The sequence below is a fragment of the Syngnathus leptorhynchus genome, chromosome 2 (assembly GCF_054491065.1).
Source record: "Syngnathus leptorhynchus isolate UIUO chromosome 2, UIUO_Slep, whole genome shotgun sequence".
Lineage (NCBI taxonomy): Eukaryota > Metazoa > Chordata > Actinopteri > Syngnathiformes > Syngnathidae > Syngnathus > Syngnathus leptorhynchus.
Genome location: NC_141196.1, coordinates 4081113 through 4097199, shown reverse-complemented (window position 1 = coordinate 4097199; position 16087 = coordinate 4081113). Strand labels below are relative to the sequence as shown.

Genomic DNA, 16087 nt, shown 5'->3' with positions numbered 1-16087 from the left:
TGAGGAAGGAAGGAAGGGAGGGAGGAAGAGGGTTGAGGAAGGAAGGAAGGAAGGAAGGAAGGAAGGAAGGAAGGGAGGGAGGAAGAGGGTTGAGGAAGGAAGGAAGGAAGGAAGGAAGGAAGGAAGGAAGGAAGGAAGGAAGGAAGGAAGGAAGGAAGGAAGGAAGGATGGATGGATGGATGGATGGATGGATGGATGGATGGAAGGATGGATGGATGGATGGATGGATGGATGGATGGATGGATGGATGGATGGATGGATGGAAAGTGGAAGAAAGGATGGACACCTAAAAAGTGGAAGAGAAATTGATTCTCCCAAGTGCAGTTTGGCCTCCATTACAGCCCCCAACCACTCTGAACGCTTTCAGGTGTCTGTTGAGGTGTGTGCGCTCTCGTGTGCGGTGGTGTCAAGAAAAGGCAACGAGAGAATGCGTACACATTTACAGTACCGCGTAGTGCGTGTGTGTGTGTGTGTGCGTGTGTGTTTCCTCAGGGAGATTATCACTAATGCATAATACATGGCGCCATATTTCCAACTCTTAACGTGCTGAGTTGATGAAGAGAAGATCAGGTGGCGGGGAAAGTCATTACAGGGCATAAACATTGCAGCTGATATTGCTTTATTGTCACCAGCGGAAAAAATGGCAGCGAGATGACAGTCGCCGCAGACGAGTGCCAGCGCCAATGTTAATCAAGTGCGCTGATTGTCGACGGTGGCGGCCGCAAATCAAAGCAAGTGTCGACTCGGCAGGCAAAACGCGTCCAAATGTGCGACGATTAATTCACCTCTCTCGCTCGTATCGGGATGGTCTCTTGGAAATGATTAAACTGTGCAAAAATATCAAGACATGCTTATTTTTTTAATCACAAACCTCATATTTGGGTTCAGCTGTAACAAAGGGTGGGGAGCATGCGGACTCCAGGGCGGAATAAAATTCAAGCTGTAAGCGTCCGCATGAAAAGCTTTTCAAGGATTTAGCATCTTTTTCCATAGTTGCTTCTGACTGGGGCTAATTTGGTCAAATTGTCTCGTAGAAGCTCGTCCATGTACCAGTCCCGGAATTGACCCAAAATGTCCGCTTCAAACCAAAATGGCCGACATCCTGTTTAGTTTCAGACATTGTTACTTGAGGCTTTTCTACTTATCCAGATATGATAGCCACGTTCGTCCAATTTTATGTTGATCGATGAAACTGGGCTCCTATTTTGTTCTGAAGTTGCTCATTTTTGGCCACTAGCCGCCTAACCATCAAACGCAAAACTCAGCGAGATCTGATCTTATTTTTCAGTGGAATTGTTAATGCTTCCGATTTATCTGCGTTCGAATCCAGAGCTCTTCAGTTCCTGTCAAGTGTTTGTTATTCCAGTGGTAAATATTTTCAGGCTTGACACAAAATAACGTTTGTAGCATTTTAATTAGACCTCCAAGGGGTTGTCCCCCTTTTATTTTATTTTATTATTATTTTTTGGTCTGGTTATGCTGACGTAAAGTTTTTTGTTTGTCTCCCAAATTTTAACCGGAGCGCAATCCCAGCGTGTACATCATCCAAGAATCTCATTTGGAATCTTTGCAAGAGAAATAAATAAAGTTCAAAGCTGGCACATCAGTGGCTCCTCTGCGTCCAGGGTGAAGGGGGGGGGGGGGGGGCAAGTTTTTTGCGCATGTCGGAATTTTCATCTTCCAGCTGCTGGCCTTGCCGAACGCACAGATGGCGGCGGGGTCGAATTATTTTTAAATTAATTTTCAAAGAAGTCATACTGGCGATATTAAAAGAAGGCCCTCCAAATCTCAGAACTTGCATTCACTCTGTTACACAAGAACAGCCATTGCTTCTCGTTTAACTCCATCGTGACATTCTCCGGAAGGGAAATGTTTATAATTAACAATCAGCCCACATATGGAAGCAAAAAAAAAAAACAAGCTTCACTTTTGCCGATCCATCTGTCCCGCCGTAATGGCCGCACCTGGCCGAGTTTGCGCCGCTCGGAATATTCTCAGAACGAACTCCACGCGCCGAGGGGGGATTAAAAAGCAATATCCAGCCTGAGTGTGTCTCACGGATACGCTGTTTACTCATCATGCCCAATTATCTTTTGGCGTATTTAAACAACTCTGAAGAATTTATAAGAGTCCTGTGTTTTTTTTTTTTAAGATAATATTTAAAAAGTTAATTTGCTGAGTGTCCGCAGTGTCAAACGTTATTACTTACAAAATTGGCGCGACATCACATCGAGTCCCACTTTTTTTTTTTTGTCAGGCCCCCGTGGGTTTTCTTGTATCTGCGGGCTTTTCGCAGATACACGTTGGGTTCGCAATTTTCACATCTTATTTAACTTCACTCGAGGCCATCGAGACTGGATGAAACTGAACCCGAGGTGGCAATTCAGTAGCGTCTGATATTCCTTGTCTGTGATCACTATCAAGGTCTGAGGGAATGAGTAGCAAGAAGTCTGTCTTTTGTTCAAAAGAACTTGTGAAGAAATGTTGGAACTAGAGGATTGTAGTTTATCATTATTTTGTGGCATGTCGATCTCAACGTGAGAACTTGGATGGGAGTATTCTGATGGATTGTTTTCTGGACCATTGGAAATACGTCTCACCGCAACTGCAATATCAACTGCTATTGAGTCAATAAATGTAGAAATGAAAATTAGCGGCGCAATGACTCAGATTGAGGTGAGAACTACAATGGCAACGCCTTCTGAAAGAACAACGGTAGCCTCAACAATAGAATCTACGACGACAGTAGTGATGACCTTTGCTTTTGTACCACCGACTGTTTCGGCGCCACCCAAAAAAGTCCATTCCGATGAATCATTGCGATGATGGCTGGCGATGGGTATTTTGTTCCTGCTTTTTGTTTTGAAAAGTTGACAGAGCAACAAGGTGTGATAGCAAATGAGAGGCAGATGCAGAGGCAAACAAGAACATCTGTTGAAGAAGAAACATTCTGTGCTCTGGCACCATTTGAAGCCTGTCTGAGGTTTTTTTTTTTTTCCCCGGATACAAACGGACGAAATGAGTTGCCTCTGCAGAGTATCTGGGCTCTACCTTAGATCAGGGATTTTTAACTGGTTTTTGTCTAAGGAACCGCTATTATAACCAAGAAGCAACTCGGGGAGCACTGCTTTGGCGGAATAGGAGGATAGACCGACACAGGCTATTGATTTGCATCTGTATGTCTATTTTGGAAATCACAGCTATATTTGACATAATTACGACGGGATAAAGGATTTACAAAATTAGCTTGAAAATAAATCAAGTATATGATTGATTGATTGATCTGGATGGACCTCTGCCTACATCCACGAGTTCCAATTTAATAATGAATCAATTTTATTTTCAAAAGTGTTACAATTATTTTCCATTTTCCATTGCGACCCACCTGCAATACCACCACGGACCATTAGAGGGCCGCGGACCACCGGCAATCCCCGCCTTAGTGATAGGCCAAAAAAAAAAAGATGAATGGTAATAGGAATTGCTAGCAATATCTGTAGTTTTCAAAAGTGACGACAATTTGCAATTTTAGTATTGACACATGAACTCGATCCACAATTTGTCTTCACGGGCTGCATAAAATGATGTGACGGGCCGTATCTGGCCCCCGGGCTTTGAGTTTGAAACCAATGCCTTAGGGGTCCCCTGGGATGAGCTGGACGGACAGGAAGTCAGGGGTTCTCTGCTGAATGGATGGATGGACGGACGGATGACAGTAACCTTCAAAAACCCAGGTATCCTATGTCCCCGAGGTCCCCAAAGTTTTCTATTCGATTTGGCGCCTTGTGCAAACTTCCCGCCGCAGTCGGTGTGATGGTGGGCCATCTGTAGCCTCTGTCAGAGCCTGGCTAATTCCTCGCAGCTCAGATGGAAGGATGCGAGCTCTCTGTGGCTCTCTTCCCATATCACTTGTTCCTCTCGTTCTGTCCCCGCCAATGTCTGCTTCACACCTTCCTTCGCTCCTTTTAGCAGCCATTTTTTGTGGGTTTTATGTGGCACAATAATAACAGCTGTCCTCATTCCACACCGGCGAGCAGGTGAAATTGTGACTGGAGAAATTGAGGCCTTTCTTGTCATGAGCTAAATTGACCAAGGTCTCTTTTTTTTTCTTCCATCCGTCACTGTCGCGTTTGGTTTGCACCTCGGCGAATTTCTCGCTTTCCACTTGGAAATCGGAAAATGTGCAAACCCAGATGGTTTGACATAAATAAACCAGTAGGAGTTAACGGTGGTTGTTGAGCCAGCAACATGGGATTTGGTGCGCCGTGTCCTGCGAGGTTTCCTGTCAGTCTGTATCAGTGCCAAAATCATCACGTCAATACGAGAAGTAATTGATTCCTTATCAGCAAGTTTATTGTGTGAATTCAGGGGGGAAAAAAATTAAAACCTTTTTTTTTTTTCTTCTTAAACTCATCTTTAGTGTTGCTCCTCTCTCACCCTCAAACAAGAGGGACATAAAATTGGTCCTCCTGTTGGCCAATGTTTTGATTTAAAAAAAAAAAAAGTTTGCTTATATATGATATTAATATTATTGTATGTGAAACATTTAATCGACAACTAATTGACGATTAAATTAACTGACAACTATTTTGATAATCGATGAATTCTTTGGAGACCTTGTTTAGCTCGGAACAGAATCTCCGAATTTTAGTCTTTCAATCTGTTCTACTCTTTAATTTGGCTAAGCTGATTATCTTTGTTGAATCGAATCATCACTTTTAATCGAAACACAATCGAAACATCTGTGGTACTGCGATACTTGAAATCAGCTCACTTTTCTTTTCAGCACTTTGCTCGTGGAAGACTTTGATGGTCAACCACTTCGAGTCAATAAAAAAAAAAGTTCTGGTTTTGTTTTTGTTTTCTTACTCCATACTGGCCGTTCAAATGTAAACTGTGCAACACTTTGCCCACTTTGAGCATTTTCTTTTTCTAATTCCCCGTAGCACTGACCACTTTAAACCTCCCTAACTCCCTCTTGTCAATATAGAAAAGACAAGGCGAGGAATGGAACGCCGCAGCCTCGCATTGCCTTGTCAAAAGTTTCCATGTTGGCCTCCAGGTTCCACACGGCATAACTAAGACCCTCGGAAGGAGCTTATCTGCTTAAAACAGGAGGGCGATGGAGGGTAAAAAAAAAAAACGCTCTTCCCCTTCTTCCATCTTTTTCCTAGACTTCTTTTTTCCGAAGCCACCGGAGCTTTGCGTTCTCCCGTGAGAGTTTCCTTTTCCCGTCGTCTCACTGCTTTAATCCACTTACGCTTCTTAAACCCACCTCCACTCCACTTGATTGGCCACCTTTCCAAATTTACCTCGATCAATAAGCTTGTGGAGTGGAAAACTTTTCTTTTAGCGGCTTCTTCGTAGCAGATGAAGCATTACAAGCTTTCTTGTCTGCGTTTTACACACAAGGATGCGTAGTCATAGATTCCCTCGGAGGGCCATTATGATTGTCGACGTCTTCTATATACAGTATAGTCTACAAAATAAACTGATGAATAACTAGTTTTGAAATCAGAGATTAGTAAAAATTGCTCAAATATTTTTAAAAAACGAATGGTAGTAAAATTGCAAGTAATGTCTCTTTTTTTTTTTCAAACTGAAGACAATTTGTAATTTTAGTAAAGACACAAAGTCGATGCAAAATTTGTCTTCGCGGGCCACATAAAATGATGTGACAGGCCGTATCTGGCCCCCAAGGCCTTGGGTTTGACACCCATGTGTTACGGTGTGGTTTGCTTCAACACCGATTCTATTTTACCTTCCATCTAGAATCCAGTCATCTAAGACCAAAGTCTCACATGACCACACGTCAGTCGAAGAAATGAAAAAAAACATTGTGTTTCCGGAAGAACTGAATGGCATCGTCACCAAAAGAAACTAGCTTTTGCAAACGCAAAAAAAAAACATTGGGTAGAATGGTCTATTTAATAGCCACTTCCTTGTTTCTAAGTCTTTTGTCTTTTTTTTTTTTTTTTAAAGCTCAGTCTCTCTCTCTGGCTCCAAGCTTAGCAAACAATATATCAGCGGGTGGTCTTTCTGAAAGGGCAGGTACCTCTTGAATTCCGACACAAGTCCCCGCTGCCCACGTCCCTCTGGTCCAATTTTCCCTGGCGCTGAGCTGGTTTAGCTTTGTGTTTAGATACATTACAGTCCTAGCAGTGAGGTCTGCGTCCAACCTGAATGGTAATGAGCAGAGACTCAACTCCCCCACGTATCGCCCCTCCCTCGATCCATTTTACTCTGCTGAAAATAGATTTGTTTGCACGCACCGAACAGATATTGTAATCACACTTTCCCCCGCCTTTAGGCCCGTAGGGATTCGCTGCGTGCGCGGCGAAAATGCAAATGAATGCCGTGCGGTAATGTTCCGTACGTACCGAGAACAGGAAGCCGCTTGCATTGTTTTCCTTACACGGCTTCTCAAATATTTGTAGAACAGCTCGCGATTTGTGTAAGTGATGTCACTCTGATGCCATTGTGATGTCATTTGGTTGCCTGACCAACAGTGAGGATTTCAGGATTTAAGGATCCTCATGTTCATTCCGAGTTGAAGTCATATACATCAAGAAATAGATTTTTTTTTTTTTTTACTTTTACATGCTTAAATGAATAAAGAAAAGAATTTTGAGTATTTTGGGGTATTTATTTATTCCAGCAAAATTATTCGTGCTGACATGCAATGTAAAGTGTGCATCTGTGTGTGTGTGTGTGTGTGTGTGTGTGTGTGTGTGTGTGTGCACATTTACTACAGTAAGAAAGAGGACTTTTGTGGAATAAACGAGCTTCCCCCACTCAAATAACTCGACAAATATTAATGCAAGTTGTGCAAACTTTGTATCTCGGGGGACGCCATGGAAGACGTTTCATGTCCTCTCTATTAATAAATGATACACCAGCCGTGTTGTTAGGGGCTATTCTTAACCAGCAGCCTGCGCAATAGTGGGACACCATCATTTTTCACATGGAACTTTTCTGTACATGCAACTTGCTGACATTTCTTTTTTCTCTCTCTCTCTCTCTCTCTCTCTTGCAGATGTGACCGACTATTCCACACTAGGTAAGAGGCATTTCATTTTTCATAGTACACAGGAGTGCATGTGTGTCAAGCGTCTTTGGGAGACGTTGCATAAATATGGAGGAAGACTCAGATGCGCAGGGTTGAGGCGCTCGGAGCGCCCGTCAACATTCCAATGCGCTTCTCCATTTGAGTTATATTCAAATGAGCGCCTGGTAGCCCTGATTGTCGACACAACAAGCGTTCGGGGGCAAATTGACCCATTTTTTTGGTCAATTGAAGCAAAACCAAATTAGATTTGTTTTGCTCTGACACTTTTTTGACCGGCAAAGATTTCAAGTATAATGCAATGTGTTACTTTCCGAATAGAATCATTTGTAAAATTGCAACCCATTTTAATACAGCTAGGGATGTTCGACACTGGTACAAGTGGGCCCCGATACTGAGTACCGATACTCGCCTATCTCTTATATCTGTGAACTTGAATTCATTTGAAAAAAAAAAAAAAACATACAAACTTTTTTTCTCATATTTACTCATTTTGTCAATGTTTAATGCTTTACTAACGTTGCAATCAAATGTATTTTTTTGCCTGAAAAAAAAAAATTCACCCATTTTCATTTGTTAACCTTTTCTACTCATTCAATAAATATTGACTATGGATGGATGGATGGATGGATGGATGGATGGATGGATGGATGAATGGATGTAAATAGATTGTTAGACTGACGCTTCATAATCTAGGTAACAAATCGTGCCTAAGAAAGACAAAACCAAAAATTTAAAGTTTTGGGATGGTTCGTCATTGCTGCAGGAGGAAATGTGATGGAGGATGAGTGCTAGTGACTGTCATTGACTCACACATACAGCATGGCCCTGGGCCGGGCCGGGCCGGGCCAGGACAGGACAGCGGGACCTCTTACGGCCGCCCCAAGGCTCGGAGCATCTGTTCAAGAGAGGGCGGAGGTGGCCAATCAATCATCTCGGCCCCAGTGTGGAAAAAGTGCAGTGAACAAATGAGCAAAGCGGCATACCTTGACGTTGCGTCTTTCGTCTGGATCTTAAATAACTGAACTTTTCTTTTTTTTTTTTTTTTATACAAGCTGGTCCTATAATTGAAAAAGCGGTTGCGGCCATTTGGGCTCAACTTGACTGACTTGACTGCTCAGAAAAGAGAAAACCCCTGGCTGGCTGAGAATAATAAGTGCCCATGGGAGGCCGCCAGATGGACGTTTACTGTGAGCCTAGCGGGAGAGGGAGCAATCTGTCAAACATCACACTGGGCACGCGCGTTAGTGTGTGTGTGTGTGTGTGTGTGTGTGTGTGTGAGTGTCTGTTCATATGCGCGTGTGGAACTGCAGGTTCATGTCCATCGTGTCCATTAAGAGACTTGAAACATACGACAATCCGCTGATATATACTTGCAAGGTCAACAATCCTCCGTGTATTCAAACGGACACTAACCAGACCGACCTCTGCCAAGGCCAAACATGTCCACCTTGTGGGGGGGGAAAGAAGATTCTGAATCTACTTTGGTTCCTGTTGGTGTGCACTAATGCTTTTTACAATGTCGTGAGCCTTGTTCAACTGATCTGGTCTTTTCAAAGAGTTACAAACTCAAAAATTAGGCAGTGATGGAGGCCCATTAGGAGGCGGGGCCTTTTTTCCCCCAGGGATCTGGCATGGCCCTGATGGAAGTGAGCGTATAACCTCCTTGTTCGTATTTTAAATAGGGTTTTTAAATAAAAATAAAATAAATCCTGATTTGTGAATTTAATGCAGTTCCACTCCAGTCCTGTAGGGGGCTGTATGCATTACAATGAGTTTTTTTTTTTTATGCAGTCCAGATACAAGTGGACTAACATTTCTCATTCAGTGCTTCAAAAAAACAAAAAAAGATTTGGATTTGCTGAGACATTTGCGATTCCACTCCTATCCTGTAGGTGGCGGTAGTGCTCACGCCAAACGGTTGGGCTAGATCGTCCCTTCATATAGTGGGCTCTGATGCCAGTGGAGTGCAACACTACCTCATTTCATGCTTTACTTAGGTTACATATTGAGAAATTAGGATTTACATAGGCGTAGCTGTTTCACTCCAGTCCCGTAGGTGGCCGTTAAAAGCATTATCACAAGTCTTTTTGTGCTCGTAAACAGGATGTCAGTGATCTTATTGCACTTTTTTTGGCAACTCGCTCGTCAGACTGGAGCCGAGCGAGCACCGGGAAGTGATCGCCAGCTTATGCCGCTAAGCAAATAGCATTATAGCGCTTGAAGTCTAAAAGTAGATACCGCGCTTTTCAATGCTCAGGAGTGGGAACATGGAAGATGATTTATTCAGGGTTTTTTTATTTTTTTTTTATTAATCTGTGGGCCTTTCAAGTCTCCATCTGAGCCCTGGGAAAAATCTGAAAAAAACCCATAAGAATCCCGTGGCTCGGTATATTAGCCTTGCTAATGCTTGTTGTCTTTTATTTGTGGTCTTTAGTCAAATAGATGTGTCCAAGCTTGGCACTTGAGTGGAGACTTTAAATAGCTTTGACAATCTAACAACTCAAGGCAATAATTTACCAGTTCTGACTTGCAACACTCGGGTAACACTTGATTTGGTCACGTTCCTTAATTGGTCATTTCGTTTAATTTCACACTGTTTTGTATGTAACGAAAAAAAAAAATCTTTATATTTTTGGGTGTGTGGAACAGATTATTTGGATTTACATTAGCTCCGATGGTAAACGGCGCTTTAGTTTGGTATGATTCGGTTTTAGTCAGACTGTCGGGAACAGATTACAAAAGAAAGGCTTAAAAGTTTAAAAACGTTTAACTGTCATGGCTTCCGAGTCATTAACTTTGCCAGACATGCTCAGAAAAAGTAAATATTATACATCTATGGACACAATAATAAAATTTCTAAAAATAGCTTGGATTTATAGCTTTTAAGGGATCCAATGACGCAATAACTCTTGGCGGTATTTAATATGTTGAGCATGTGATATGGGCGAGTCACTCGCGTGTTACATTTTTTTTTTTACATATCATAGCTGACATTACATTTGCTGTCTACTCAGAAAGGAGATAAGTACTTGTCCCTCCCGCCTTTCCATGCCGCACCCCCTCGAGGGAGCGTGGCATATGGCGGAGGCACATTGAGGTGTCCTCTCCGTGCCTGACCGTTGTGAAGCCAAGCGTCAGATGCTCACTTCACAGGAGAACGACGTACTTTGAGGCGCGCTGGGCATCCATGAGAGTCATTCTGCTTGCAACACGGTTGCCCACTCGCTCTATTATTAGTCCTCCATTTCCGGTTTCTTGCTTGGTGTGAGTCTCCATAAAGGTCCCAGTTGAGGAATGAACATTATGACTGTGCTTAAACATTCATTTGATTTAAATGTAATGAAAATAAAGGGTCCACAAAATATGTATATATTTTTTTCAAAACCCCGAAATCCTTCAGAAAATGTTGATAAAGATTAAATATATGCTTGCAATTGAGGACGGGTGGAAATGTTGAAAAAAAAAAATCTGAAAATACCAAAAAGTTAATTATCTGGCCCACCATCTTGGCCAAGCATATTTCAGATGGAGGGTGGTGCCCCCGCGGCCACCCCTCTAGCTCTGCCAGTGGACAACTGAATTGCACTCAAAAAATGTAAGCCAGCGTAATATTACACACAGTTTAAACATTTATAGTGATTCTTCACATATCACTAGCGCATGTTCACTTTTGCGAAGCACCGTTTTACAGCTACGTATGAACATGATGTCATTGTTAGAGCCTCATTCTGTTTTTTAATTGACAGTTCCTTTTGTTTTTAAGCTGCGTCGTCCCTTTTAAGTGCACACGTCGCTGCTTGCGTCCCGCCCGAACCCCTTAAGGCGCTCTCTTCCCCCTCGTTTCTCGTCGACGTATCTCTAATAAGCCTCGCTAATTAGGCGGGCTTCAAAAACAATCAGATCTTGCTGTTTTGCTGTCAGGCTTTGGTGCTATGAAAGTGACATAACAGTCTGAGCAACCATTAAAACGTGTTTTGAACAGCCTGTCATGTCTCTGTGATAACATTTGCGCAAGCCTATACTACTTGACACTCATTATACCGAGGCATTGTGTAAATGTTACGTTATAAGTGGCCATAGCCGGATATTGGAAAGTACTACGCCTTGGGACAAGCCAATCTCAAATCGGTTCCATTCAAACAAATAGAAAAGTCGTTAATGTTTCTGCTAAAAAAAAAATTGTATTATCTCCCCCTAACAAAAGAACACCAACACACCATTTGTACTTTGTTGCACCACCTCTAGCTTTTATAACAGCTGGCTGTCATAATGGGTGATAAACATCACTGAATATGATTCTAAGCTAGCCATCAACAGTCCATGATTGCTTTTCCTTCGTCTATCATAACCTTAGTCTTTGTTTGTTTACGTTTTAATGATGACGTTGTTTTGAATTCTCGGCAGTCCTTATCGCTTTACTGAAGCCAATCGACATCTTAACTCCACTCTGAGCTTAATGTTAGTCGCGCTACGCTAATGGCAAATGTTTATATTTACTGTGAGTACTGGTCTAATGTCTTTCTACGTGTTGTTGCACCATTTGTGTTCAATGTCTTGCTTATGGGATTTTAGGACTGCAACATAGAGCCTAATTAGCATTTAAGCTAGCAGACTCGGTCTCAGTTATGGTTATTTTAAATACACAAGCTGTCATTGTCTTTGCTTTATGTTTGGTTTTAGAGCTGAAGGTACAACTTTTATTTCCATTTTAATGCCCCTTGCTGACTCTTATAAATGTAGCTGGAATCCAAATGAGTTCAAATCATCTTTAAGTAACACAATCTCCTTTGAGAACAACATCTGGTCCAAATTGGCCCATGTGTCTTGTCTCGCTTTTGGCCCAACGTTTGAGGAGGAGGACGAAAATGATGATGATGAAGACTGGATAGAATCCACGGCCTGAGTTCTCGGAAGGTCGCGAGTCAGAGTTTGCCGGGCGGTCAGCCCATCTGCTGAGCTCACATTGCTCACTCTGTTGCGAGATGCTAGTTAGCGAGGAGGCTAATGGGGATTTTGGGCGATGGCGGTTATGGTTTTGTGACAGGTACTAAAATTAGCTCCAGTGTGGCTCGAGTCACGCTAAATGGCAGGTAGAGAGTCGAACTCCAAAAAAAACTCAAGACTCCAAGGAAGTCAAACATCTAAAATGTTAGTGTTGCCGTTCTGAATGGTTTTCATGGGTTCTTCAGCGCTTTGTTAGAATTTTCACCACTCCAATTGGAAACTTATGTGTATTTTGCTCTCACCATTTGCCGTGAGCTTATTTTTGTACAGCAGGCAAGAAAGACACCGGGGGGTAAACGGGAAGTGGGTGGAAAAAATTATCACAATTTTCCAGGAGGCATTCAAAAAAACTAAAACTTTGCTGTCTCCGAAGCAACTTGGGAGATTGAGATGTGCGAAGAGGCAAGAGACTCGCGCTTTCCTTGAGCTGAGAGGTTGTTAATTGGTGTTCATCGCACTTTGAACGTCATTCACCGTTCCAAATTTAAATATGTCGATAAAGGTGTTAAAAAAAAAAAGTTAGGGAGGAAAAGTTCTGCTCTGCCGTGCATTTGACACCTTTTGCGTTGCCGTCGTCTCATACTGCGAACGCTCACAACAGTTGAAAGGTGCGAGTATCTCGCTCTTCTGAGTAACAAAATTAATGCAGAGATTTAAAAAATGCAAAGTGGATGATTCACAGCACCTCTCGGAGCAACATAAATTCAGCGTCCAGAGTTATTGGTTTGGGCTTAGGTTCCTGTCAGCGGCCCAACTTCGTTAATCACCAACTCTTTTGATTTAGTAGTGTGACCTCAAGCGCGTGGGCATCCCACTTATTACGAGATGCCGACATATGGAGATTTTGCTCGCAAGCACTTTTCCCTCACGAGCGTCTATGCCACCAAATAATATTCTGGCATTGAACCAAAATGTCATATCCTCCGTGACAAGAGAGCAACATTATAATGTTAAAACAGATAATTGCACAAGTTGGGAGGGGCAGGAGTGATGGCAGCCATCCCCTTTTGTCAGTCGGTGGTGGAGGCTAGGGTGTCAAATTGAAACTTGGTATATGTGTTTCAAATTTGACTTCTTAAAAATGTCGCTAAAATGGCTGCTTGAAGTTGTAATCTAACTAATCACAACTAGGTGGCAGACAATGTCTCAGTTGTTCTCACATTGTCGTCAAAGTGTGTAGGATTATTTCTTATGGACTGTAGAATGATCTGCAGGACAAATAATTCAATAATACAATATATATTTATGATAATGTTTTTTATTATGCATCTGGTGAGGTGCATTATCCTCTGTGCCCCGCCCCCTCTGGAAAAACTCTAGCCCCCTCCAACATTGAAATTGAGGAGTTCTGATGAGGTCATAAGCACCATATCCCAATCAAGCTCTACAAAAATAAATGTCGTGCATGACGTGCGCTTCGATCGGACCCTCGGAATAGTCATTAGCAGTAAACCTCATTGTCAGATTCTTTTTTTTTTTTTCTATTTCTGTTCCCTCTTAAACACTAATTGTTTAACATTCCATCGAAAAGCTGGATAAAAATGGGCTGTTGCAAAAACTAATTTCCTACAATGCATTTATAAAGGTTTAATTATCTTCCCTTTAGCAATCCCACACTTTAACAATCAGGGTCTGAATAAACCATTATCTTCAATTAGTTCGCTGGCTTTTTCTTTCACTTTTTGGTTCTTTGGTTCTTTTATCACAAACAGGGTATTTTGGTTACATTACCTGACATGTTTCGGCATGAACTTCCGCCTTCATCAGAGTGTCCAGAGTGTGGCTTTTTCTTGTTATTTCTTGTGGTAGAGCAAGGCTGGCAGAACCGTGTGCCACCCAAGCTTGGGTGAGCTCAACCCCGAAACCTCAAGAGGGGGGCTTAGCGAGAAGTCAAAAATGTGCCAGCTGAGATAATAATGTCACCCAATGCTGGCAATGCTGTTGCATGCTTCGTAATTGTGTCCTGCCAGGTGGCGAAAAAAAAAAAAGAAATCAGGTGCAAAGGTGGAAAATTCAAGTCAGGATTGTGTCAATCATTTTTTTTTTAACTATTATTATGCTGTTCACACTAGGTCTAAACAGAATAACGATTCTGTCTAAATCACAGCTAAATTAATTAAAAATTATAATTAATTCATTAATGATAATTAAAAACAAACGGCTTTCAATTCAATTAAATGCAAATGTACTGCACTAAAAAAAATTAATATAACTGATCTGTTCTTCTGGCAGTTAACGATTTGGCATTATTGGCTGCCCGTGTTTATCGACTGGCACGAGAGCCACACTTTGAGAATCGGCGGTCTCGAGAAGAAGTCGAGCTCTCATGCAGCCGCTCGATACTTACGTGTTGCTTTGTGCGATTCATGGACACACTTTGATTTTTTACCGGTTGCTTTTTCTTTTCTCAATTACATTTGCTGCCCATTAGTAGTGTGATTCAAGGCCTCTGTGGAACAAACTGCCACCCGATCACACCATTATTATTCCCTGATTAAATTCATGCTTGGGGTAAAAAAAATAAAAAAAAAAGCTCCCAAGTCACTCACGCTCTATTAAGAAGATTGAGTGTCCGTGTTTAACACGATCTAATGGATGGGTGAATTACGCCCCGGCTATTAATGTTTAATACGTAATTGAATGTTCTACATGGCCAAACTTGTTTACCGGGATAATTGATGCTTATGTGGTGCCGTTTGTCTGCAACACACACATGGACGCGCACACTCTCAAACACACACGCTGAAAAAGAAATTCAAGTGATGCGAGTTTGATAGTTTACTTTGTGGCGTTTGGAGAGCAACTTTGCAATACGGCACTCATAAAAAATAAAAAAAAAGTAGACAGTTTTGACATGTGATTTCGGAGCTTCGGCTTGCGGTTTCTCCGGAGACCCTTCGGGAAGGCCGCCGCTGCCGCACGCAACCATCTGCAGCTGCAGCCTACAGGCAAAACATGGCTTGTGTGTGTGTGTGTGTCTGTGTGTGTGTGTGTCTGTGTGTGTGCACGCGTGATTAAATTGGCGCATATCTGGTTGGGCTACCACAAAAGTTGGTTGCCTCGCTACCCAGCTCGTTCTTCAAACTACGCAAGGCTATGTAAGGTTGCGCAAAAATTTCAAATTCAAGTAACGAAACATAAAGAGCACTTCCTCGATAGATTTGGAAGTCTGACATGATTTAAATCCATAATTGTTATTCGTCGTAGCTGCTAAGAATCTCATTGGTTGCGTCGGCTGTACTGTCTGCCATCACAGATTTCTTTTTTTTTTGCAGACAATTCTAAGTGAAATTGCGCTGGAATTTTGTTTTCATTGCTGGAGTGAAGCTGTGGTCTTATTTACTGCTACCGTAAAGGGCGATGGGCATCATAGATATTTTGTCACAGGTCACTATTTTTTGTGGGTCCTCACATTTCAAAATTGGCCAAATTTCAATGTTACAATCCTGAATTCTCAGAAGTGTCTTTTCTTACTCACAGAAACCTTCCAAAAAAAAAAAAAAAAACACTTTAACTTGATGATTGGAACCAACTTTTAGAGTGTCTACGTAAATCGAGTATCATTGGATGCCTACTTTGATTTCAAAGTTGTCTTTTTTTCACTGGTCCATGCATGTCAAAAAAAAATCATGTGACCTATGCGACTATTGCTGCATCACGGTTGATCCACTCTTACTCCCGTGCCGAGTTGCGAGATCAGTAATCAATATGAATGATTTACCAAGACTTCCCTCCATCCTCGCCGCTGAGCAAACGCTGTCCTCCCGTCAACCGAGGCTTCCTCCCAGGTGGTTTGCATTTAGTTTGAACTTCCAGGCGGGTTTAAGCTGATGAATAGCTTTTATTGAACGTGAATACATTTAAGGATGAGGATTAGTCAGCACTTTCTCTCTGATGATCTGAATTTGCCGGAGGATGTGCTTAGCATGTAAAAAAAAAAAAAAGATTTTTGAGCTACAGAAAAAGAGCTATCACTTTTGTCTTCAGTCAATGCCCAATTTGTGAGTTTCTTTA

The 16087-nt window shown here is 42.1% G+C and overlaps 1 protein-coding gene across 1 annotated transcript in view; it reads left to right on the top strand.

The window, feature by feature from the left end:
- The window catches only part of ptprda (protein tyrosine phosphatase receptor type Da), a 199021-nt gene that overhangs the window by 48690 nt on the left and 134244 nt on the right, over positions 1-16087 (top strand). Inside the window, exon 6 of the mRNA XM_085935833.1 lies at positions 7037-7060. The gene's annotated coding sequence lies outside the window, so the exon portion shown is untranslated. The remainder of the gene's footprint in view (positions 1-7036; positions 7061-16087) is intronic.